Source organism: Brassica napus, chromosome C2, assembly GCF_020379485.1.
Source record: "Brassica napus cultivar Da-Ae chromosome C2, Da-Ae, whole genome shotgun sequence".
In the NCBI taxonomy this organism is placed as follows: domain Eukaryota; kingdom Viridiplantae; phylum Streptophyta; class Magnoliopsida; order Brassicales; family Brassicaceae; genus Brassica; species Brassica napus.
Window position 1 is genome coordinate 46162184 of NC_063445.1, and position 27904 is coordinate 46190087.

Sequence of the window (27904 nt, forward strand, 5' to 3'; positions counted from 1 at the left end):
TTTCAAATTTAAATTTCACAAATTTTAATTTAAAAAAATAATAATTTTTTTTAAAAAATTAATTTTTTCGAAATTCCGAGGAAAAGCACCCTCGGAAATTTCCGACGACCTTTTCCTCGGAATAAGTCGTCGGAATTTTAAAAAAAAAAATCCGAGGGCCACGTTCCTCGGAATTTCCCGATGCAAATTCCGAGGAAGATTTTGTCGGAACTTTCGAGGATTGGACCATCGTAAATTTCCTCGGAATATACCGAGGAAGTCCTCCCTCGGTATATTCCGAGGAACTTTCCGACGATCTAGTGGTCCTCGGAGTTTCCTCAGAAATTCAGTTCCTCGGAATTCCGTCGGAAATTTCCGAAGGATTTCCGAGGAGTTATTTTCGAGTACTTTTTTCGTCGGTATGTCGTCGGAATAGCCTTATTCCGACGACATATCGACGATTTTTTTCCTCAGTATGCCGCTGTTTTCTTGTAGTGACACTTCTTTATCACACAGACACACACCATGCAATACTTACTTCACGCTAATGAAATAAGACATGGTTGGCTTTCATGTTTGCATGCTTTTGTAGCTAGAAGTCCTTCACGGAATTATATGGTTTCCCGACTACTATTAGTTCTCTTTCAGTTGAACCACACATCACAACAACCATACAACCAACACCTAACATTATGAGTACAAAAATTAGATGATGTGCAAGACCAAATCTGAAATTTTAAAGACCATAAACATTTATCAAGAACTTGAATTTAAAAAAAAAAATCGGAACCTATTTCTATGAATATAACCTTAGAAAAGTTCAAGATTCTATAGAGAAATGATCAAGGCCTTATGGCACATTATGGTTTTATCATGTTCAATGAGACAGATTGGATTTCCATGCTGTAAGATTCTTTAACCTGCAGATTGACAAGTTAGTCACTCGTTAGGTAAGTTCTTTGGCTCAATTTACCTACCACAAAAAGCGACATAATTTTCACAAATTTAGAAACAAAGTGAAGTTAATGCTACTGATGAATCTGATTACCTTTTCTAGCTAAAGTTACTATTCGAAGGAAGTAGTGAGTGTGTAAATTATTGCTAAACTTTGACCCAAAAGAAAGATTATGGCTAACCATCTCTTAGCCACACTTAAGTTCACTCCCATCTTCAGCAGAAATTAAACACCAAAACACTGAGAAAATATTGATGAACATGGTGTTCCCTAGAATGTTTTTCCTGATTCTGATCCAATTCTTCATTTTACACACTGTTTCAGAAAGTTCTTGGCAGACACTGAGTGGTTAGAGACAAAGAGTTTCTTTCATTTTTCTTAACATGATTTGTCATGATGTTCTTACACTGTATTTATGTGTTTTCGTTTTGACGGGGGATATTGGAAGTGTTGAGTCGATTTGCTCGGTACTATGGCCTTCACATCAATGCTACCAAGTCATCGATATTCATCTCAGGTGGTTGTGGGAGTGAAATTGTGAATGCAGCGGCTGAGAAAGGGATAGGAGTTGGTACTTTACCAATTCGTTATCTAGGACTTCCATTAACAACAAAGGCTCTAACAAAACAAGATTATGAACCTCTGATTGACAAAGTAAGGACACGGTTGCTTTCTTGGGCTAATAGGAGTGTCTCGTATGCAGGTAGGCTGCAGTTAATTAAAACTGTTATTTACAGTATCGTGAATTTTTGGAGCTCTGCATTCATTCTTCCTATAGGCTGCTTAGATACGATCGAGGGTCTCTGTAGTGCTTTTCTCTAGTCCGGAACGGTCACTCAAACCCACAGCGCAAAAGTTGCATGGGCTGATTTTTGTTGTCCTAAGGATGAAGGTGGCTTGGGACTGAGAAGGCTTAGAGATACTACTCGGGTGTTTGCCTTAAGCCTTATATGGCGACTTTTTACAGGTCACTCTCTCTGGAAATCATGGATTCAGGAATATCTTTTGGCACATAGTTCCTTTTGGGACGTGAGGGAGAATTCTCGGGGGTCCTGGATTTGGAGAAAATTGCTGAGGCTCCGTGGTGTTGCTTATCAGTTCATGCGCCATGAAGTTCGAAATGGTGAATCGACATACTTCTGGACTGACAACTGGATGAAGGTATGGAAGCTTATTGATATTACCGGAGTGCAGGGCACGCATTATCTTGGAATATTGAGACAACCTGTACCTGTGAATGAATCTGGGCCAGATATTGTTTTATGGAAACATGCGCAAGATGACTACCAGAGCTGTTTCTCGGCCAGCAGGACTTGGGAGAAGATCAGAGACAGACGTGAAAAGGTAGCTTGGAGCAATGTGGTATGGTTTTCGTAGGCTGTCCCAAGGTATTCTTTCATCACTTGGCTCGCGATCAAAAATCGTTTGTCAACTGGAGAACATATGAGGATGTGGGGAATGCAGAAAGATTGTTTGCTTTGTGGGAGAAGAATGAAACTAGAGATCATCTATTTTTTGCTTGTCTCTATAGCTATATGGTTTGGGTTCGTGTAACTGGAAGATTGTTGGGTTCTCGCATTACCCCGGACTGGCAGGACACGCTTGACAGGATGCATAGTGGTCGGGTTTCTAGACTGGATAAAGTATTGGAGAGAATGGCATTTCAGATGACAGTCTATCATATATGGCGAGAAAGAAATGCAAGGAGACATGGGAGAGCTTGGATACTGATGGAGCAGCTTGCTCATCAGATTGATAAAACCTTGAGAAACAGAATCTCATCATTGGGATATCGGTATGGAAGTAAACTGGAGGGACTCATGAGGCGATGGTTCGAAGTAACGACATGAGTATTTGGACGTCTTTATACAAATAGCATAGGCAATAAGTCTTTTAATCCTGCTTTAGCTCTTACAGTAGTATAGCTTCTTTTTTCTTCACACATGTAAAATGCCTATTCTTTTACCACTATCAATAAATTTGAAATTTCATATAAAAAAAAAAAATATCCACATGTACACTGCTTTATAAAAAAAGTGTCTACACATATGAGGAATTTGGCTAGATTTGGATAATATTTGGATAATATTTGGATATTTAATGTCTTTTTGAGTTTCTAATACTCGAACCGATTCAAATCCATTACATACCTGAAAATTATAGATATTTTAATTATAGATCCAAATTGACATGGACCCAAAAATAATTGATCTGAACCAGAGCCAAAAAAATTTAAATATGTAGTTGGATTCAAATGTTTAGGATCCAAAGGACTCAAACTCGAAAGAAACCGATTTGAATTGTATTCGGAAAATGATTGTCCATGCCTAATTAAAATTTTAGTGACTAGAAAACATGATTTTCAAATAATTTAATTGGGTGTGTAAGAGAATTTTTTTTATTATGTGTGATTCAGTCGGTCGGCATAGGCAGCGAGTTAATTGAAAATCAGGGATTACTCGGGTCTAGGTTTTCAGCCTGTACGTGTTTGTATATTGGTAAATACACAATTGTTTAAAGATGAACATTAAAACTAATCAGCTCAGATGATTAGTTGTTTCTTTTCAGTTCAATAAAACCGAGTTCAATTGCAATAATGCTATTGTGGTTTATTTTTCTGTTTCTTTTTAATGAGGGGTAAACTTGTAATCTCGTCATTATCCCCTTCACTGTAATTTGCCTGCGATTAAAAGATGGCGGCCTCCACCTTTTTCCAAATTTTTCACTTGTTTTCATCACTTTTTAGTCATTTTAGATGAAACTTTATAGATTTAAGTTAGGTTCAAAATTTTTAGGTTTAGTTGTATCAACCAAGAAAGCACCAGATTTGATGAATACAAATAAAATCTTTGAATAAGAGTTAGATCCTGTCAAGCTTGAAAATCTCAGATAAGATAAAATGTATCATGTCAATTGCACTGTTTCTTATCTTGAGATGCTGAGTATACTCAGTCGTCGATTTATACCCAGCGGCAGATTTATAATTTTTTTAATTAGGGGCATAATATTATGTAGAGAAATTCTCTCAAATAGTTTTTTTTTTAAAGTTTTTTTTATCGCAAAATAGTTTTCAAAAAGAAAAATGATTAAAATAACCCATTTTTATTTTGAAAATTTTAATATTTGTTTTTTTTTGTTTTTAATTTGAAATTATATCTTCAAAACTACACTCTTTACCTTTAAACCCTAACTCTAAAATAGTTAACTCTAGGGTATAAATATTTATATATTTTTACCTTTTAATAAAATTTATTTTGGTCATTTTTCTTTAGAACTATTTTTGTGACAAAACTTAAAAATGACTATTTTAGAGAATTTCTGTATTATAAATGCATTATATAATTTATCTATAACTAATTTTTTAATATAATATTATATTTAAAGCAATTAAAAATCGATTTTTGGATATTATATTATCTTTCTAATCATTCTATCTGTCTACAAAAAAAAGTTTGGCTGTTTTCTAAATTTTAATTACTCTAATACAAAAATTAAACAAAGTTATGAGTTGTCAAAGAAACAAGAGAAAAAAATTACTATTTTCGAATTCCAAAACATACTAAATGCACTAGAGCACGAAGAAAAAAATGTTTCTTGTGCTATGGGACCCACATGAAAAAAACTGAAATGTAATAATATTTGATTAGTTCTTTTTATATTTATATACTACATAGTAGAATTAGTCGAACACAATTTCTAGAAATCGATATAATGATTTCATATTCTTATAGACATTATGTTCATATATAAAGAATTATAATAATTATTAATGTCCTATAATGTCCATATATGTTTTATAAGTCATTTATATAAGAAAATCATTTATAAAATTATCTATCATGGCTTACAATATTATTTTATCTTAATTTTAAATTATTATATGAGTTTATACACTACAAGAAAACATGTATGTTCCGACTACACAATTGGTAGCAAATTAGTCGCAAAATCACACTTTACGACTGATTTGCAACTGAACATGAGGTCGGAAACCAACACGTCGCAAAAAACAAACGGTCGCAAATCAGTCGGAAATTAGCGACTGATGTACGACTGTTTTACGAGTACAGTATATAGTCATAAAACAGTCTTGATTCAGTCGTAACATTTGGCGACGATTTTGCGACTTCTCTCCCGAGCAGCTAAGGATAACTGTGAGTGCCCTTCACGACAACCATCATACAAAGGATTTTGTGCTCCTTCTAACAAATCGTAGAACTTCTTCGAATGGTTTCGTTGCAGGTCTACTACATTCTGATAACTATCTTCTTGTTGATAGTTATCAAAACTCACATTATCACGAAATGCATCATTCACCATATCTACATAATTATCCTCATTACTAACTTCTTGATCACTACCACTTAAATGTGTCGGGTCAACATAACTCGTTCCTAATGCAATATCAATTTCTTCTCCATGTTTATACCAAACTTAATAGTCTGGCATAAATCCTCTATTATATATATGTCTCCAAATTTTTGTTCCCGCGAGAAATTTATCATTCTGACAAACAGTACACGGGCAGACAAACTTACCGCCATTACTTTGTGTTAGAGACTGACTGTTTGCGAATGTCATAAATTGTTCCACCCCCGCTATGAACTCTTCCGAAAGTTTTCCTGTCTCCTCATCGATCTTCTTGTACATCCACTCTCGAAAATTTGAATAATTATAATTTCCAGACATTATAAGACAACTTATAACGTTATTTTTTTTTTAACTTTCGTTTTTTTTTTGCTACTTTTTTTTCGTGCTTTGTACGAGTGAAGAGAAGAAAACGGTTACAGACTATATATAGAAAACATTCTGACTAATTAGCGACTAAATTCCGACTGCAGATAAAAATTAGGTACACTGCCGAAAAAATGTTTACCACGTGTTGTACCGGTTTTTTCCGACTACTTAGCGACTGATTTATGACCAGAGACTCGGTCGAAAAATAGTCGCTAAGTTTACGACTGATCAACGACTATTATTCCCCGACCACATTATAGTCGTAGATCAGTCGTAAACTTAGCGACTATTTTGTGACCGAGTCTCTGGTCATAAATCAGTCGCTAAGTAGTCGGAAACTAGCGACTATTATGCGACTTAACAACTCCGTCCCTATTTTCCGACTGATGTACGACTAATATTTCGTCGTCGCTATTCAGTCGCATAAGAGTCGGAAATTAGTCGTGAGTTTTTGCGACTACAGTTTTAGTCGCAAAATGCAGTCGGAAAATGCATATTTTCTTGTAGTGATAAAATATTTATAAAAAATAAAAATTCTCCTATATATTAAAATAGAAGTCACTTAAGTGAATTTTGCTTACATGTCGATCATTTGTGAAGTCTTAAGAATTATTTTTATAATTTGCTTGGTCGATAATTTTTAATTTTATTTATTTTATTTTAGATTTAAAATTAAAAATCTAGATCTAATTAATATCACTTGCCAAAAATCTAAGTTATATTACAAATACTGATATATGGTAACTAATTGTTGAAATTATATAAAAAATATTAACGCTTGACTAATTATTTTTTATATTTATAAATTACATAATATAATGAACATAAATTTTTTTAAATTTTTATTATTTTAATTATATCTAAAATAAAAGACAAGTCTAAAACTAATTACTATCACTTGCCAAATAACCTAAATGATATTACAAATAATAATTAATGGTAGCTAATTTTCAAAAATATAGAAAGTGTAATAATGTTTGATCAATTATTTTTATATTTATATACTACATAAAATAATGAATATAAAACAATTTATAGAAATCGATATAATGATTTTATATTCATATAGAAATATAGTCGTATCTATAATAGTACTAATCTCTTATAATGTCCATATATGCTTTATAAATAATTAAACTTTTAAGATTGGAAAGATTATATTTAACGGATCATGTGAGAACTTTGATTAAATTTTTTTTTGCATTTAAGTCAAATAATATAGTGAATAAGGTAATGTTATGATTGAAAATAATTCTAAGATGGATTTTTTGTTTGTTGATTGTATGTTTTATATTACTATTTAGAGAGAGAGAAATAATATTTTGCAAAAATATGTAAAAAATTAGGAAAACATTAGCAAAAAATTAATAAAAAGAACGAAATGATAACGAGAAAAATGAGAAGAGACCAAAGAAGATGCATAATATATGTTTGAGAAGTTAATGTGATAATTACATATATAATTTCACAAATATTTGTTATTACTAAATATTCATCAGTTATTTTTACATCAAATTTATAGTAACTTTACAATTGATTTTCAAAATAATTTAAGTTAAAAATTATATTTTCAATGTTTTTAATTATTATTCAAAATTTATGACATTATATACATATTATATATCTTCTTTCAATATTTATCTCCTCGAATTCGCGGGCAACCACCTAGAATTTTATTAATTAATATTGTTGTAATATGTTTATATATGTGGTAGTTATTTATAAAAGTTTTATGAATTCAAATTAGTTATGACAAATATAAGATCCATATTATAAAATACAAATATTATAATATGGACCTACTTCTTTTTCAAGGGTTCATATCTCCGGCGATTGCCAATCTCAAGTTTCTCTGGAATCTCTACTTTAACGACAACAACTTAACCCGGGTTATACTGAATGTGTTGACGTCTATGACTACTCTTCGGCTGATTGATGTTGCAAACAACAATCTTACTGGCGAATCACCAAAGTTTCCCTCTCCGGTTAAGTTTACTCATTATCCGGGTAACGTTTTGCTGGGAACTAATTATTGACATGAAGAAATAAAAAGAAGAAGCTAGTAGGGTTTGCTAAAGGGAATCAAGCAATGCTTGCCAGAATGAACAGTACCCGCTGTGCTATATTAAAAATAAATAGATATTTTATCCTAACTTTTCTAGTAAGCCAAGGGTGTTTGGTTTCTAGAGTAAGAATGTTCTATTCTGATTCTTCCTCTTTATAACCTATTGTAATGACACTTTTCAGATCTAAGGAAATAAGTTTGTCCTTCTTTACTCTTTTCTCTCATCTCTCTCTCTTGTTCTTAACTCAGATCTTCATTTTCTAACATGGTATCAGAGTCTTTATGCTCTTGAGTACATATTTATTTTCCGCAATCTTACTCTGATGCTCTTTCTCTATTGATTCACCGGTTTACTTTCTCAATTTTCTCTTCAGATTTCGTTTATATAGTGGTTAATAAATCTGTGTTCTTAAGAGAAGATGGAGCAGCACAAGCCAGTAATGATTCCAGTCACCCTAAAAGGTCCTAACTACATTACCTGGTCGAGATTGGCCAGGACAGCTCTTGGGGGAAGAGGTCTATGGGAGCACATCACCACCAGTGAGGCACCAAGACAAACCACCCAAGGAGAAGATGACAAGGAGATTGTAGTGGTAGATGAAGGCAAATGGGGTCAGGAGGATCTCATGGTGCTGTCTAGCTTGCAAGGCTCACTTGATACTACTATCATGGAGTCTTACTCACACTGTGAGACTGCAAAGAAGCTATGGGATACCTTACACAAGTTGTATGGCAACAGTTCAAATCTCACCAGAATCTTTGAAGTTAAGAGAGCAATCAACAACTTGCAGCAAGAAGAGATGGACTTCACCAAACACCTTGGGAAGTACAGCCAGCTGTGGTCTGAACTTGAGATATTGAGGCCAAGCACCACTGATCCTAGTACTCTAGAAGAGAGGCGTGAACAAGACAAGGTCTTTGGATTGCTTCTCACACTCAACCCAAGCTTCAATGATGTACTTAAACACATATTGAGAGCTAAGGAGCTTCCAAGCTATGATGATGTGTGTGCTCAACTTCAGAAGGAGCTAGGCTCAGATGGTCTCTTTGGTGGAAAAGGAGAGTTGTCTATGGCAAACAAGGCTGAGAAGGTGGAAAGTGCAGCAACTAACAAAGCTCATTTCAAACCAAGGGGAGGAGGAGACAAACATGTGACGTGTGAGTATTGCAAGAAGCTGGGACACTCCAAAACCAACTGCTGGATCCTCTAGCCTCACCTCAGGCCAGTTTCATCCATCAAGTACAACCAGGCCAAAGCAGATGAAGCAAGAGCTCATGACTACACTGGTGGTTCCACCTCTCACGCTATGTCCCAACCATCTCTTGATGATGCATTCATCCGCAAGTCAGACATTGAGAGCTTGAGGCCCTTATAAAGGCTCTCAATGCAAACTCTGGTAACACTAGTATTAATACTCTAAATTCTATTCACAATCTCACACTGCTAGACCTTTGATCATTGATTCAGGAGCTTCTCATCATATGATTAGAGATGCTAGACTGATTAGTGATGTAAAACCAACTCTAGGCAGTGTAGAAATTGCAAATGGTGATAGAATACCCATAGAAGGAATAGGAAATCTGAAACTGTTTAATAAGGAATCTCAAGCTCTTTACATGCCTGCCTTCACTTCCAACTTATTATCTGTTAAGAGAGAAACTAATGATCTAAATTGCAATGTTATTTTCAGTCCTAATGATGTTTGCTTTCAGGATATTAAGACCAGTAAGATGCTGGGAAAAGGTGTGAACAAGGGAGAGCTATATTTGCTTGAATACACCAAAGTTTCAGATTTATCTTGTGCTTTTAATTTTGCTTCTGTTTTAGCTAGTGATAATGAAAGTTGTGAGGCTTGTATACTTGGTAAACATCAGAAATCTGTTTTTCCTAAATCAATGACTATTTATGAGAATTGTTTTGATCTTGTGCACTCTGATGTTTGGACTGCTCCTTGCGTGTCTAGGGAGAATCATAAGTATTTTGTTACTTTCATAGATGAAAAATCAAAATATACTTGGCTCACACTGATTCAAACCAAAGATAGAGTTTTAGAAGCTTTTATTAACTTCCAAAACTATATATCTAACCATTTTCAATTCCAAGATCAAAATTTCCAGGTCTGATAATGGAAGGGAATATACAAGCAATGCCTTCAAACATCACTTAGCAAAACATGGGATAATCCATCAAACAAGCTGCCCATACACACTTCAACAAAATGGAGTTGCTGAGAGGAAGAATCGCCATCTTATGGAGGTTGCAAGGAGCATGATGTTCCACACCAATGTCCCTAAGAGTTTTTGGGGAGATGCTGTGGTATCAGCATAATCCCTACCAAAATTCTCCAAGATGTCTCTCCCTTTCAGGTATTAAACAAAATAAAACCTCCAATTGATCAATTGCGTGTGTTTGGGTGTGTTTGTTATGTATTGACACCAGGAGAAATGAGGAACAAGCTAGAAGCCAAGAGTGTCAAGGGCATGTTTATTGGATACTCCCACACACAGAAAGGTTATAAGTGCTACATTCCTGATTCAAGAAGAGTTATAGTCTCAAAGGATGTTAAGTTTGTGGAATCTAAGGGGTATTATGAGGAGAAGAGTTGGAAAAGCCTTCAAGACCTCTCACAAGGACCTTCAGATAGGGCAAACAACTTGAGAATTATTCTGCAGAGTCTTGGCATCAGTCAGCCTCCGAGCAGTGAGATGCCAAGGACTTCACCTTCACCACCATCTGCTGAAAACAATGAAGAAGCAACACCAGTCGTTGAAACTGTCCATCTTGAACCTGTGATATTACGTGTATACGCACACCAATTAACCTAATGTGCACACTACCACAATCGAATGGTATGTCGATGTAGCACTTTAGGATCGAATCCACAGAGATCAACTATTACACTTTATCTTTATGGGATCAATATCAAGCTAAAACAATATGGGAGTTTAAAGATTTGAGGGTTTCGTGAGAAACAAGTAACAAGATTAATTAAAGTATTCAGATAACTAAAATGCTAGCCTAGGGTGGTTTAATCGGGTGTTAAGCAACTGTGAGCCAAACAATTATTCAAGTTTAATTAAGAGCAAGTCTAGAACTCGGATCACTCAAGTAGAACAGTCCACTGTCGTGGTACTGCTCCCTATGCTGATCGATCTTGATACCTAAACTCTCGTTTGGATCAAGATGCGACATCAAGCAATAGAGGTCAAGTCCGATATGTTCACAAAACACCCTAACATCTACTTTCGCTGGTTAGGGATGCAATGCTCATTCAAGTTATGTCTAGCAACCTATAACACTTTTGCTGAATAGATTAAACCTAGAATCAGGCACTAAGTGGTTAACTTGATGCAAGCCTTAAGAACAACAGTGAATGAAGATAATCGATTTATAACTTATTTATGTCAAGCTCACGGATCTAACACCATAACACCCTAGACTAAGCAAGCTGACTACTCAGCCATAGCTACAGAGAACACAGAGATAACAGATGAAGAAAACATGCTGAATCAATAAAATAAAAGAGATAGGGTTCATGATTCTTCTCAAGAGTGTAGAGATCCTTCTCCCTTTACAATAAGCAAATCCAACAATGGAGTTTTCGGGTCTGGTTCCTCTCTGTAAACTAGCGTAGAATGATAAAGAGAAAAAGAAAATATGATATATCAAAGCCACAGGCGGCTGGGAGAGAAAATAGAGATAATTAGGGCAAATCCCGTAATGATTGTAGTTTCCTTAAAAATATCTGCCGCTGGAACACTCACTCGGAACAGTTACTCGGGTTGCTCCGCTTTCTGACTGTTCTGCGTGAAAACCACCAAATTGCATTGTTTTCTGCCTCTTTTGTTCCAGCTGGTCCATCTCCCATCCAATGTAACTCCAGACCTGTAATGACTCCAAAAGGACTAGAAATACTCGATAAAGACTTGAAAACCAATTTAAAAGCATATATACAAGATGTATAAAACACCATATATCAATTCCCCCAGACTTAGATCCTTGTTTGTCCTCAAACAATGTCAAGTATCAAGAACAGGGAGAAAGGTTTGAAAGTGTGGGAACTCTCCTATTCTTAGCAACCATACTTTAACCACGAATCTCTGAACCATACAAGCAGTAAAACTAGGACAACACACCCTTACCGGAATCCCACTGACTGCTGTTCAAAAATTGGCTCCATACTCTTCATCTCAAACCTGAAAAAGCAACACTATCGAGACAAAACTCCCTACATTCATTTAAGAGTAGCGTGAGCTTCTCATCACAGGCATAATTCAGGGTAGACGGTCTAGGTGTGGAACAGGCTATTTAATGGTAGAGTTAAAAGTGTTTAGGGGCTACCATTTCATTGAAGAGGATGCAGGATATCACACAAAATGACAAGAGAGGATAGATCCATTGATGTCCACAGCCTCTACTCGAGTAAAAAAAAAAAAAAAGCTTTGTGAAGTAAGTCTGGGGGAGGGTTTTCGTTGTTTACTAACTCGTTTCTTTCTTTTGTTTTTCTTTTGGGTCAATTTGAATCAGTTTTTATTGAGTCAGTCATAACTTTGTGGGAATTAGGACCTTATTCTGTGTTGATCACTGACCATCTTGTGCTTTAGTTATCTTATTCAGTGACCTTAGCAGTGGCGAAAGACACACATGTGGACCTGGAACACCCTGACATATCTCACTTGATTCTCCAGAAGTTCTCAGCCGATCAGGTTACACTGGGTAGACTTAACTCCACCTTACTTGAACCTAATCTTAACTGAAATTCTTCTTGTTATGGGCATTAGATCAGGGAAACGAGAACACACTCAGGACTTCTTATCCTTTTTATCCATCTTGCTGATCCTGAGTGGCTAGCTCATCTTTAGCTAGTTCATACCCTGCACCTTAGCCTTTATTCCACCTTCATGCATTTGTTTTTCAGTGTCATATTTGCAGATATGTGCAAAAAGGTCGGAGAGGAAAGGATCAACGCAGCCTCCTACTCGTTACTGCTCCAGAAATTATGGCAGAAAGGAGAACAAGCAGATTAAGGGAGCAACCGCTTCATAACCAATGAACTGCGCAAGAGTAGGTGTGGAGAACCAGGATGGTTGCGAAATCAGAACCACCAGTGGCACTCAGAACCATCATGTATGACCTCAAACAACGCCAATGAAGGAGGTCATACATGATGGTTCTGAGTGCCACTGGTGGTTCTGATTTTGCAACCATCCTGGTTCTCCACCCCTACTCTTGCGCAGTTCATTGGTTATGGAGCGGTTGCTCCCTTAATCTGCTTGTTCTCCTTTCTGCCATAATTTCTGGAGCAGTAACGAGTAGGAGGCTGCGTTGATCCTTTCCTCTCCGACCTTTTTGCACATATCTGCACATATGACACTGAAAAACAAATGCATGAAGGTGGAATAAAGGCTAAGGTGCAGGGTGGGAACTAGCTAAAGATGAGCTAGCCACTCAGGATCAGCAAGATGGATAAAAAGGATAAGAAGTCCTGAGTGTGTTCTCGTTTCCCTGATCTAATGCCCATAACAAGAAGAATTTCAGTTAAGATTAGGTTCAAGTAAGGTGGAGTTAAGTCTACCCAGTGTAACCTGATCGGCTGAGAACTTCTGGAGAATCAAGTGAGATATGTCAGGGTGTTCCAGGTCCACATGTGTGTCTTTCGCCACTGCTAAGGTCACTGAATAAGATAACTAAAGCACAAGGTGGTCAGTGATCAACACAGAATAAGGTCCTAATTCCCACAAAGTTTTGACTGACTCAATAAAAACTGATTCAAATTGACCCAAAAGAAAAACAAAAGAAAGAAACGAGTTAGTAAACAACGAAAACCCTCCCCCAGACTTAATTCACAACGTCTCTGGTGTGAAAATAAATCAGAGAGAAGGAGAAAACAAGAATAATTTTTTTTTTTTTTGGGTTGAGATACTTACCTGAGTGGAGCAGGCGCTCCATGAAAATTCTGGGTGTTCTATCGTCAGATGATCGCCTGGAACAACCGCTCTTTTCAGGGGGTAGGTTGTTCCGTTTCTGCAACCCAGAATTTTTGAAGTATCTCGGATTTTTTTTTGCTTTTTGACCTGAGACTCAATAAACTAAAACGAAAATAAGTAAACAAAAACAAAACCAAGTTATATTTACACGTACCAGTGGGTTGCCTCCCACCAAGCGCTTGGTTTAAGTCTCTAGCTTGACTTGGTGACTGGGATCAGTCGGGTTGAGCAGGAGGACTTGTTCCAAAACAAGCTCCACAATCAGACATGTTCAACTTCAAAACTCTGCTCAGCAACCCTTTCACAGCAGCTTCTCCTTTCTCTTTCAGCTCATGTGTGAGCATTACTCTGACTTTAGAGAAAGGTTTAAAGGTACCCTTGCACTTTACCTCATACTCAATGGATTTCTCATCACACAAGCGAGGTATCAAAGTCATCATAGGATCACCCTTGACCCTTTTCTTCTGAACTTTCTGTTTCACCCTTGAATTCTCTCTGAATTTAGTAGGATCAGTGTTAGGATCTTCATCAGATAACAGCCTGCTCTCACCCTTATCACCATGCTCCTTCTCTGGAACAACCTTCAGCTTTTCTACATCAAACACTGAGATGCGAGAGGCGTGTGATGAGGAAGATCTGGTGGGTACAGCCTTGTAGAAAACTTTCTTGTTGATGTTGGAGAAGCAGACTCTCTTGTTGGGCATATCACCCTTGACCCTTTTCTTCTAAACTTTCTGTTTCACCCTTGAATTCTCTCTGAATTTAGTAGGATCAGTGTTAGGATCTTCATCAGATAACAGCCTGCTCTCACCCTTATCACCATGCTCCTTCTCTGGAACAACCTTCAGCTTTTCTACATCAAACACTGAGATGCGAGAGGCGTGTGATGAGGAAGATCTGGTGGGTACAGCCTTGTAGAAAACTTTCTTGTTGATGTTGGAGAAGCAGACTCTCTTGTTGGGCATATCGATGGTTGCTCCAATAGTAGCCATGAATGTCCTTCCAAATATCAAAGGCATCTCATGATCCTTGTTCATCTTAACAACTTGAAACTCAGCAGGAACAATGCATTCCCCTACTTGAACATGAAGGCTGCGGATGGTTCCATATGGGACTGCTCTAGAAGAGTTTGCAAAGGTCAGAGTCAGCTGAGAGCGCTCAACATCAGCAATACCCAAATCGTCTACAATAGCCTTTGAGACGAGATTCACACAAGAACCAGAGTCACAAAGAGCATCCTTGAAGGTTGTTCCTGCGATGGAACATGGGAAAACAAACTTTCCAGGATCATCAACCTTAGGCAATACCTTCAGTGCTGGTGTAGACAGAGCTCTGGCATAGAGGACCTTGATCTCCTCTTGAGTCTCTCTACAGTTTCTAAAAAACTTGAGCAATGGACGAATCTGCAGAGCATCTTCAAATGCAAGTTCTTTAGGAAGCCTTCTCACCATCTTGTTAAAACCTATCAGCTGCTCTTCACTAATGGGATCCATCAGATGTCTAGGTGGAATTGGATAGGGAACCTTGGGAACATAGACTCGAGATGGTGGAGTCTCAGCAGGTTCGCTAGGAGTTGTCACTCCAGAGCTAGCAGACTGCTCTGCTCTCTCTTCTGCTCTATTGCATTACAGTGCTCAGTCCTAGGATTTTTATCAGTTCTTTCAGGGAGTTTCTCTTGTTGCCTCTTGACACTCTCAACTGTTTGAGCAAGCTGAACATCGATCTTTCTTATATGGATCGCAAGATTGTCATACTTGTTATTCAGCTCAGTGAACATGTTGCCCATCTTGGTGTCTATTTCCGTGGTTACCTGATTCAACGCCTTGGCCTGAACCTGCTGACCCTGCAACATTTGTTGCATCATCATACCCAGACCCTACAGCTCATCTGGTTGATTGTTCCCGTTAGCTGGAACAGCTTGCTGATTGCTCTGCGGTTGTCGCTTGTTCTGGTTCTGAATATGCCCGGCCATAGCTTGCTCCATGTTGAAGACGTGCCCTTGGTTGTTTTTCAGTAGCTGATCAACCTTGGCAGTCATCTCATCTATTTTCTGGGTGTCAGAACTGTTCCCTTTCTTGGAGCAATCACTCTCCTCTTTCTTATTAGCTGAGCTAGCAGCCATGTTCTCAATCAGCTTAAACGCTCCATAAGTGGTTTGAGTCATGAAGTCTCCATTGCTCGCAGAGTTTAGAGCACCTTGGTATTTCCAGTCCACTCCATCATAGAAAATGTCCAGGAGGTAATCATCATCAAATCCATGGTGAGGACATTCTCTGCGATAGTCATTGAAGTGCTCCCATGTGTCGCAGAAAGGCTCATCAGTGAGCTGTCTGAAGGAGGTGATCTTGTTCCTCAATCCAGCTGTTCTCGCCTTAGAGTAGAAATGGCTGAGGAACGCTGATTGGACCTGTTCCCATGAAGTGAGAGAGCCGGTAGGGAGAGAGTTCAACCACCGTGCAGCTTTTCCATCAAGAGAGAATGGGAATAACATGCACGTGATGTAGTCTGGTGGAACACCATTCACGTGAGTGAAACTGCAGACTTTTTCGAAGCTCTCAATATGCTCCATTGGAATTTCTGTAGAGAGACCAGAGAACACTTTTCTCTGTACTAGACCGATCAAAGCAGGCTTGATCTCGAAGTCCTGCCTGGTGCAGAGTGGAGGAACAATGGCAGAGCGCGTAGTAGGGATGTTGCAAGGAATGTTTCTCTGCCCGATTGGAACAGTCTACGCTTGTTGTTCCTGCCGCGCGAGAGCAGCCTGTTCAGCAGCATCCTGCTGAGCTTGGATGGTCTGCTGCATTTGTTGCATCTGCTGCTGCATGAGTGCCATAGCCGCAGTGAGATCATCCTGATTGGCGTGATCACCCATAGTGGTGTCGGTTTGCTTTGGCTGTTGACGATTTGTTCTTTCTAACCTTGCTAGCTACTGGTTGGTAAATGTAACTAACTCTCCTTGTGCGTTTCTCTGAGTATGTCTACCGGTAATGCACCTGAAAAATTAGCTGCAACAAAAAGGATAGAGCAAGTTAGAGGTCTTAGACTAAATAAATAACCGAAAAATAAAGATAAAAAGTTGGTCCCCGGCAACGGCGCCAAATTGATATTACGTGTATACGCACACCAATTAACCTAATGTGCATACTACCACAATTGAATGGTATGTCGATGTAGCACTTTAGGATCGAATCCACAGAGACCAACTATTACACTTTATCTTTATGGGATCAATATCAAGCTAAAACAATATGGGGGTTTAAAGATTTGAGGGTTTCGTGAGAAACAAGTAACAAGATTAATTAAAGTATTCAGATAACTAAAATGCTAGCCTAGGGTGGTTTGATCGGGTGTTAAGCAAGTGTGAGCCAAACAATTTTTCAAGTTTAATTAAGAGCAAGTCTAGAACTCAGATCACTCAAGTAGAACAGTCCACTGTCGTGGTACTGCTCCCTATGCTGATCGATCTTGATACCTAAACTCTCGTTTGGATCAAGATGCGACAGCAAGCAATAGAGGTCAAGTCCGATATGTTCACAAAACACCCTAACATCTACTTTCGCTGGTTAGGGATGCAATGCTCATTCAAGTTATGTCTAGCAACCTATAACACTTTTGATGAATAGATTAAACCTAGAATCAGGCACTAAGTGGTTAACTTGATGCAAGCCTTAAGAACAACAGTGAATGAAGACAATCGATTTATAACTTATTTATGTCAAGCTCACGGATCTAACCCCCTAACACCCTAGACTAAGCAAGCTGACTACTCAGCCATAGCTACAGAGAACACAGAGATAACAGATGAAGAAAACATGCTGAATCAATAAAATAAAAGAGATAGGGTTCAGGATTCTTTTCAAGAGTGTAGAGATCCTTCTCCCTTTACAATAAGCAAATCCAACAATGGAGTTTTCGGGTCTGGTTCCTCTCTGTAAACTAGCATAGAATGATAAAGAGAAACATAAAATAAGATATATCAAAGCCACAGGCGGCTGGGAGAGAAAATATGGATAATTAGGGCAAATCCCGTAATGATTGTAGTTTCCTTAAAAATATCTGCCGCTGGAACACTCACTCGGAACAGTCACTCGGGTTGCTCCGCTATCTGACTGTTCTGCGTGAAAACCACCAAATTGCATTGTTTTCTGCCTCTTTTGTTCCAGCTGGTCCATCTCCCATCCAATGCAACTCCAGACCTGTAATGACTCCAAAAGGACTAGAAAGACTCGATAAAGACTTGAAAACCAATTAAAAAGCATATATACAAGATGTATAAAACACCATATATCAACCTGAGGGGGGCAATGAATCTGAATCACAGCCGCAAGAAATAGATGATTCAACAAGCACACATGATCAAGATGGAACTGGAGGTTATCAGTCTATTGAAGATCAGGTTAATGAATGTGGGAACCGAAATTCGCACTGTCGATTTATGTTTAAATTAGGAAAGTAGGAGAACCCTAGTTTCCCAGAGGTCCCGGATATCTGCTAATACCACACGCTAAGCAATCAGAACACGAGATAACAACGATAAATTATATGAAATCGTAAAAAGAGAGCAAAGAGAAGTCTTATTCCAAATTTGCGTATGAGCGTTTACAATAAGGTATAAGCCTTGGCTCGTGAGCTGTCGGCGAGATTCCTAGTTCTAACAACCCTAAGACGGCTAAACCTAATTGAGTCGCAGCTCGAATAACAAAAACGGAAAGTTTCCTAATTGTCCTAAGTGCTAAGTTTGCTCTGAGAAAGTCCCCCCCCCCCCGTGCCTCTCGCCTAGGACTCCTTATATACTCGCTCCTAGGTCGTTTTACGCTTTTTCCTCTTCTGCCCTGAAGCCGTCATAACTTAAAAATGGAGATATTCCATTTTTCCCGACCTTACATTTATCTTTCCTTGCGAACCAAGCATAAACCGACCTACGGTTTATGGGCTTTTGGTTAAGAAATCGTAAGTGGGTTTCGAGTCACGTCTTAGGTCTCTTTGGACCGTTGTTTGACTCGAAACATTTATTACGGCTTCTTTCGATAAAAACGAACTTTCCGCGGTTTTTATCGTAAAGTTCGATTGATGACTTCAAATGACGAGAAACATGAAATGGGTTGGCTACGGTCTTCGGGAGATAGCATTAAAGAGTAGACGAGAATCCATGGATTCGTGTCGCTACTTAGCGACCGAGCTTTGGTGAGAGCTCGGTCGCTACGTAGCGACCAAGCTTCGGGGAGAGCTCGGTCGCTACGTAGCGACCGAGCTTCGGTGAGAGCTTGGTCGCTACGTAGTGACCGAGCTGTGTACGTGCTCGGTCGCTACGTAGCGACCGAGCTTTGGTGAGAGCTAGGTCGCTCCGTGGCGACCGAGCCGTATACGTAGCGACCGAGCTTTGGTGAGAGCTCGGTCGCTACATAGCGACCAACTTTTGCGCTGGTTGCTACGCGGCAACCTTGTTCGCGTCTTTCTCCGATTTTTCGTGAATGTGTTTTCTCCGCAAGATTCTTCGTAAATATAAATCTGTTTCTAAGATTTATTTTTTGCAAAAACGTTCATGCCGATTTTTACGGACTTTCAGATATTGATTCCGTCGTGACCGATTTTGACCCCAATAGTTAGCCCCCCAGCTCGTTAGAACCATCAGCTTCTAGCATGAGGTTTTAGCGAGTGGCTTGGCAAGTTAAGTGAGTTAGGCGGAATTAATTGTCGAAAAGGTCCGTGGTAAGTGGTCTTCTCGCTCTTCTAAAAGTAGAACGCGATAAGATTGGGGCTGCGCCTTATGACGGCTGCCTACGTACCCTTGTTGAAGGGATCAAGCCTTTCGTAGTTCGTCTTGGAGTTAAGGTTCGTATGACTAGTTTTCCAGCGAGACCTTTACGGTCTGGTTTTTATGTAGAGGTTATTAGGCATGTTGATGCCGATGGCATTTTATATGGGTGTAGAAGGAAGACTACGAGTTGTCATCTCGTAATCTAACTATGTGTGCACTGCTATATCCGTGATCTGTTTCGAGAGTTTTCCGCAGTGTGTAAACTTGCGGGATTTCTGACGACGCTCGAATATTGGCAAAGAGACAAATTTTGGGATCTCGTATCAAGAGTTTTGATACTTTGCCTAGAGATGTTAGAGACCAGTGCGCTGGGTTTAGGGCAAGACCTAGGTTTACTCCTGGTTTTAGAGGGTGCGATGACTAATTTGACTTACGTATCCCATTTCAGTTTCATCCTGATTCCATACCGATTTAAAGTCCGCGATAGGTTCTCAGCTTATACGACTTGTATGGTTGGAACCGAGCATCTCTCCAAGGACAATTTTTAAGCCTCCTAGAAGTGCTGACCAAAACTTTTGGGTTTCTTTTATAGCGCTATTATCCTTGTGTCGGATGTATGAGAATCATCTCTACGAGATGGCTAAGTCTGTTTAGGACGTTAAGAGTTTGTTGTGATCAGCAACAAACTTAATGGTTAAAATTACCATTTCGAGTCTTCGCGAAGGATATGTTTTGAGAAGATGTTAGTGCGTATGACTGTCTGGTCTTCCAAGAAAGTGTTTTTATCGAGGAAGGAAATTTTGTCGAAGAACGAATCTTCAGGCGTCTGCGAAATTTTGTCGAAGAACGAATCTTCAGGCGTCTGCGACGTCTCGCGATGCTGGAGATTTGTTATTTTTTCGTATGCCGCGTTTCGTGCTTGAAATGTTTGCGGGCTTGAAGATGTTTCGCGATGTTGCAAGGGATTAGTCTTAGCCCTGCGTTTGGGAAACATTCTGGTTTGACTACGGATGTTCGCAGCCAGAATTATTGTTCCTGATTGTATTTGATTTGCGATCGAGGAGTTAGGACCAAGGGGTCGCGTAAATTTGTCCCCGGAAAGAGGCATCCTCCTATACCGTGCTTTGTGTGGTGTTGGCCTTCCGAGATTTCTCTCATGTCTATTTGAGAATGTTTCGTATAGCTATAGGAGCTTTGTTACGAGTTTTCCTTACATGCCGTATTTTACGAGTAAAACACAGCGGGCTTAAAGTGAATCGTAGTATATGGAACTTGGTCGATTTTTGACAAGTGGAACCTTTCTGTTAACTGTTTCGTTGTTAGGTGTGAGTTTTGTTATGACGAATTTACCGAATGATTCCCGTTTTTGGGTGGTACGATAATTGTTTGTGTAATCGTTACTTGGTGTTTCAAGACAAATTCCGGATTACCGTTTAGCCGTCAAGTTATTGGAGCGGTGGTTGCTCAATTGTTTTGGCTTTGCATGAAGGTTGTGCCTAGCTTTATAGCCAAGGACATTATTGCCAAAGGATTAGACCGTGACACTTTCGTGCTGTCAATAAGGTCAAGTCGGTTAGAATCGTCCTTAAAGGGGATGCTGTAACCTAGTTCGGCTTCGAAGGAAAGGTGTAATTGGGCGAGTGACGAATGGCGTTTATCGAGATTGATAAGCCGAGTAAGCCCATGGTGGTAGAAAACGTTTTTCCACTTTAGGGTTAATTTATACGATGAATTTTCGTATAATGTTTCCTTTATTTGTATGGAAGTTGTTTCCTTTGTTTTCCGAGGGAGATAAAGCCTAAGAAGCTCGATACAGAGCCCGTGCGGAGTCAGTTGCGGTGTGATTTCCTGCTCGGACATGACCAAGCGGAATGAGAGCGGATGCCAGTGAGTCGCGGGGCTAAAGAATGAGACCTTTCAGATCGTGGTGCGAGGAAGTAAAGTTTATTTTAGCCGTCCAATGCCGGATCATACAGTCTGGTTTTTTGCTATAAGGAAAGTACTTTTTCGTAAAACCTGTAACGTTTACTTTCGAAAGTTACTTCGTATGACATGATCTGATTATACGAAGGATTTTTTTGCGTATAAGTAACGGGCGACCAGTTTTTACGAATTCATTAAATTGACGCGACATATGGAGATGTCAAAATAACGATGTTTCCGCAGATTTTTGAGAAACGTTTTCGCTTTTGTTTTTATTCTTGGGTGAAAGTTTCTCTGAGTCACTCATGGAGTTTTACCAAAGGTTATTTCACCGAGATATAGTCGCGAAACGTTTTTGCAGGTTTCTTGAACGAATCAGTTAAACAGCGATAGACTTAGTCGACGAGCGGGGAGGACGTGTTCTCTTTGTCGTATTTTCTGTGACTTTTGTTCTTGATTTTGCTTTGTCGCAAATGTTTTTGATGTTTCTCCGTGAGTCGGTTGGTTCAACGGAAAATGAGAGTGATGCTTTGATGCCTGAAGATTTCTCGTATAATGATTCTTATACGAAACTCATTGACTTTCATTTTGAAGTTTGGCAGAGGTTTTCTAAACGAATGATTGCGATGATAGATGTTGTATAGTCTTTGAGAATTTTTCCAACATGGTTTGGATCAGTTCCTAGCGTTTAGACGAATCTCAGATTTTCGTTTGCTTTTAGGATGATCTTGACGAGACATCGCATTGTATGAATATTTTTCCGCATATTTCTACGAGAGTTTGCTTTGTCGAAAGCGTTTTCTTGATCTTGACGAGACCTCGCATTGTTTGAATATGTTTTTGAAGTATGGGAGTATACGAGTATAGTATACGCACCTACTCCGTCCTTTTTTTCTCGAGGAATAGAATGATCGACAGTCCGAGTTGGTTTGATGACGACGTTTGGAATGTGATTTGGTTGTTTCCAGGTTGAAGACTTGGAATATGTCGGTTCCGAGAGAATTGCCAGAAACGAATCGGTTTTAAGACGACGTTCCTGTCTCTAGTTTTTTCTCTCCTTAGGAAGCGAGCTTGATATGCGTGGCGATCGTTTCTCGATTTTCGGAGAGTTTAGATCGGTTTGCAAGATCTGGACGAACAGTTATGGGACAATATATCGAGACATGAAAAATCACCTAAGACTTAGTTCGCTAGACTATCCACCTAGGTTTTACGTTCCCTAAAGTTTTATGGCAGTCTCAAAGGCGTTTTTATTTCTTAGTAATTTCCTACGAAAAATCCAAGTCTGATTTCAAAAATTTCAAGTCGCAAATACCTTAGTTCTCTCGAAGATGCAGTTTTGTCTCTTCTCAGTTTTGCTTGCTCATTTTCCCTTCCTCTTCTTGTGTATGTTCACCTTTTTCGATATTGGTGTTTATCTTTTGAAACTTGACATTTATCATACGAACTTGACTGATACGAAGTCAATAAAAAGGTTCAACGTAATCGTATAGTTGAGGCGGCTAAGGTGTTAAGTTAACTGTTGCCGTATTATACGATTAATCTGAATCCACACGAGAAAACTAGTCTTTGCGTTTTTTTTTTTAATCGTAAAGTTTCAATGGTAACTCCAATCGAGACAAAACAAGAGACGTTTCGATCGAGATTTGAAGGAGAACACAAAGATGGAGGTAAGGGCGAGTAGGAGCAAGCGAAGGAGTTTAGACGAGTCTTACTTGTTTTCGTCGTAAAATCTCAACGGAAACTCCGATTGAGACGAAACGAAAAGCGTTTCGATCGGGATTCAAAAGAGAACACAAAGGAGGAGATTTTTTAGGCCTGACAGGTCGCTATTTAGCGAGCTGGAGGTATGACAGGTCGCTATGTAGCGAGTAGAAGTAAGCCAAGAAGAGTCCTACTTGTTTTCGTCGTAAAATCTCAACGGAAACTCCGATTGAGACGAAACGAAAAGCGTTACGATGAGGATTAAAAAGAGAACGCAAAGGAGGACCCTTTTTAGGCCTGACAGGTCGCTACATAGCGAGTGGAGAGTTGGCTTGAGCTCGGTCGCTACGTAGCGACCGAGCCGTGTGCGTGCTCGGTCGCTATGTGTGCTCGGTCGCTACGTAACGACCGAGCTGTGTGCGTGCTCGGTCACTACGTAGCGACGGAACTGTGTGCGTGCTCTGTCGCTACGTAGCGACCGAGCTTGGCTGGAACTCGGTCGCTATGTCGCGACCGAGCTGTGTGCGTGCTCGGTCGCTACGTAGCGACCGAGCTTGGCTTGAGCTTGGTCGCTACGTAGCAAACGAGCCGTGTGCTTGCTTGGTCATTACGTAGCGACCGAGCTGTGTAATCGATTTGTTGCGCTTCCTTTTTCCGCGATTAACCTAGGGGTTTTCGGCGGTTTTTGGGAGAACAAGTTTTACCCTTCCGAAATGTTTTTTGAAAATGTGTTTTGGTAAAACCCTTACGCATTGAGATTTCTTTTGCTTGGTAATGAGCCAAACTTACGGGGTTTGATAAGATTTATCGTTTCCCTTTATGTTTAAAAGGAGAAATCGCGAGCTCGTTTCATTGCATTTCCTGTGGCGAAAAGTCGCAGCAAGGTTTTCGATTTTCTCAAGAACTGTGGCATTTGCATAGGCGTTGGCCATAGTCGCTGTGGCGGCTGGAGTTTTCTTACCAGCGTTGTTGCGAACTGCAATTTTCTCTTTCGTATTTCCAAACATTGTTTTGATCTAGCGTTTTGCGGCTATGAGTTAGAGTAATCCGTACCTCCCCTCTCTCTAGCGCCAAACTGTGGGAACCAAAATTCGCACTGTCGATTTATGTTTAAATTAGGAAAGTAGGAGAACCCTAGTTTCCCAGAGGTCCCGGATATCTACTAATACCACACGTTAAGCAATTAGAACACGAGATAACAACGATAAATTATATGAAATCGTAAAAATAGAGCAAAGAGAAGTCTTATTCCGAATTTTTGTATGAGCGTTTACAACAAGGTATAAGCCTGGGCTCGAAAGCTGTAGGCGAGATTCCTAGTTCTAACAACCCTAAGACAGCTAAACCTAATTGAGTCGCAGCTCGAATAACAAAAACAGAAAGTTGCCTAATTGCCCTAAGTGCTAAGTTTGCTCTGAGAAAGTCCCCCCCCCCCCCCCCCCCCCCCCGTGCCTCTCGCCTAGGACTCCTTATATACTCGCTCTTAGGTCAGTTTACGCTTTTTCCTCTTCTGCCCTTAAGCCGTCATAACTTAAAAATGAAGATATTCCGTTTTTCCCGACCTTTCTAATTATCTTTGAATACTTCATATTTATCCGCAGAAACTTGGCATTTATCTTTCCTTGCGAACCAACCATAAACCGTCCTACGGTTTATGGGCTTTTGGTTAAGAAATCGTAAGTGGGTTTCGAGTCATGTCTTAGGTCTCTTTGGGCCGTTGTTTGATTTGAAACGTTTATTACGGCTTCTTTCGATAAAAACGAACTTTCCGAGGTTTTTATCGTAAAGTTCGATTGATGACTTCAAATGACGAGAAATATGAAATGGGTTGGCTACGGTCTTCGGGAGATAGCATTAAAGAGTAGACGAGAAAGCATGGATTCGTGTCGTATCGATTTTTAAGAAAGCATGGTCGCTACGTAGCGACCGAGTCGTGTGCGTGCTCGGTCGCTACGTAGCGACCGAGCCGTGTACGTGCTCGGTCGCTACGTAGCGACCGAGCTTCGGTGAGAGCTCGGTCGCTACGTAGCGACCGAGCTTTGGTGAGAGCTTGGTCGCTACGTAGCGACCGAGTAGAGCTCGGTCACTACGTAGCGACCGAGCTTCTGGGAGAGCTCGGTCGCTACGTAGCGACCGAGCCACGCTATGTAGCGACCGAGCCATGTACGTGCTCGGTCGCTACATAGCGACCGAGCTTCGGGGCTTTGGTGAGAGCTCGTTCGCTCCGTAGCGACCGAGCCGTATACGTGCTCGGTTGCTACGTAGCGACCGAGCTTAGGGGAGAGCTCGGTCGCTACGTAGCAACCAAGCCGTGTACGTGCTCGGTCGCTACGTAGCGACCGAGCTTCGGTGAGAGCTCGGTCACTACGTAGCGACCAGCTTTTGCGCTGGTTGCTATGCGGAAACCTTGTTCGCGTCTTTCTCCGATTTTTCGTAAGTGTGTTTTCTCCGCAAGATTCTTCGTAAAAATAAATCTTTTTCTAAGATTTATTTTTCGTAAAAACGTTCATGCCGATTTTTACGGACTTTCAGACATTGATTCAGTCGTAACCGATTTTGACCCCAACAATGAAGTTCAAGGACAGGAAGAGGTAGTGTTAGAAGGGCAAGGGCAACAGACTCAACCATTGAGAAGGAGTACAAGAGTGAAGAAACCATCCAAGTGGGTCGACACCAGAGTGTACTTCAACAACAATATAGTGGCTCACCCGGTCCAAGCAACCTGTTCTTGTGCGAGTCATCCTCAAGAGCATGTAGTCTTCATCAGCAATCTGGATCAAGAGTCTGTTCCAAAGACTTATGAAGCAATGGAGCATGAAGAGTGGAGAGAGTCATTTGGAGATGAAGTTGTTGTCATGATCAAAAATGATACTTGGTATGAAACTGAGCTTCCCAAAAGAAAGAAAGCTGTTACAAGCCGCCTGCTCTTCACCATTAAATATCTTGCCAATGGAAAACCAGAAAGGAAGAAGACAAGACTGGTTGCAAGAGGATACACTCAAGTATATGGAGAAGACTATCTGGATACCTTTGCACCAGTAGCTAAACTCCACACCATAAGGATTCTACTTTCCTTGTCAGTGAATCTCGAATGGGATTTATGGCAGATGGATGTCAAGAATGTTTTTCTTCAAGGAGAGCTAGAAGATGAGGTTTACATGAAACCACCTCCGGGTATGGAAGATATGGTCAAGCCAGGGAATGTCCTAAAGTTGAAGAAAGCAATCTATGGATTAAAACAGTCACAAAGAGCGTGGTATCACAAACTGAGTACATGGAAGAGGGTTTGTAAAATCAGAAGCTGATCATACTCTCTTCACTCTCACAAGCAAGCAAGGAATTGTGGTGATACTGATCTATGTGGATGATATTATCATCACAGGAAGTGACAAGGAAGGTATCATCTCTACTAAAGCTTTTCTTAAATCTACCTTTGATATTAAAGATTTAGGTGAGCTAAAGTACTTTTTAGAGATAGAAATATGCCGCTCTAAAGAGGGGCTTTTCTTATCTCAAATAATGTACACATTTGATCTTTTAAATGAGGCAGGAAAGCTTAGAGCAAGAGTAGCTAAAACACCAGTTGAAGAAGGTTACAAAGTCTTGTGTGAGGGGGAGTTTGAAGACAAACCATTTGGAGACTTCAAGCTCTATAGGAGGATGGTTGGGAAGCTGATCTATCTCACCATTACAAGACCAGACATCTATTTTGCTGTGAACCAAGTCAGCCAACATATGCAAGCACCTAAGGTTCATCATTGGAATATGGTGGAAAGGATCATGAGATACCTAAGGGAGGCTCCGGGTCAAGGTGTTTGGATGGGTTGCAACAAGAGCACTGAGATTGTGGGATACTGTGATGCAGATTGGGCTGGTGATAGAGTGGATAGGAGGTCTACTACAGGCTATTGCGCTTTCATTGGAGGGAATCTAGTTACATGGAAAAGCAAGAAGCAAAATGTGGTATCATGTTCAAGTGCTAGTAAGCTCATTTGGATCAGAAACTTGCTAAGAGACTTGAGCATAGAGACATCAACACCAATTACCATGCATTGTGATAACCAGGCGGCCATTCATATTGCTTCAAACTCAGTGTTTCATGAAAGGACAAAGCATATTGAAGTGGATTGTCACAAGGTGAGACAAGCTGTGGAGCAGAAGATTATTTTACCTTGCTACACTAGAAGTGAAGACCAGCTGGCAGATATCTTCACCAAAGGAGCAAGTACTAAGGTCTGTGAGTTCATTCATCCAAAATTGGGACTCCTAGACCTTGCTAGATCATGATCCTCTTAAGCCATGAAGCATCTACTCTTTTTCTTTTGTGTGTTTTTTGTCCCATTGGGTTTTTCACACAAAAGGTTTTAATGAGGGATGTATTCATGGGTTCCAAGCTTAACCATACCTTATGGTAAAGCTTGAGGGGGGGTATTGATATGAAAAAATAAAAAGAAGAAGCTAGCAAGGCTTGCCAAAGGGAATCAAGCAAGAATTGCCAGAATGAACAGTACCCGCGGAGCTACAGTAAAAATAAATAGATATTTTATTCTAACTTTTCTAGTAAGCCAAGGGTGTTTGGTTTCTATAGTAAGAACGTTCTATTCTGATTCTTCCTCTTTATAGCCTATTGTAATGACACTTTTCAGATCTAAGGAAATAAGTTTCTCCTTCTTTACTCTTTTCTCTCATTTCTCTCTCTTGTTCTTAACTCAGATCTTCATTTTCTAACACTAATGCTGGAGATTCTTCTAGTCCGGGGAAGGGTGGTAGTAAGGCTCCTGTGATCATTGGTATT

The 27904-nt window shown here is 39.7% G+C and overlaps 1 non-coding gene and 1 pseudogene across 1 annotated transcript; both read left to right on the forward strand.

The window, feature by feature from the left end:
• Positions 1-444: 444 nt before the first annotated feature.
• The window catches only part of LOC125582444, a 50857-nt pseudogene continuing 23397 nt past the window's right edge, over positions 445-27904 (forward strand).
• Positions 15977-16083, forward strand: LOC125582774. Its single transcript, XR_007320227.1, has one exon. It is a non-coding gene; the product is annotated as a small nucleolar RNA R71 (small nucleolar RNA).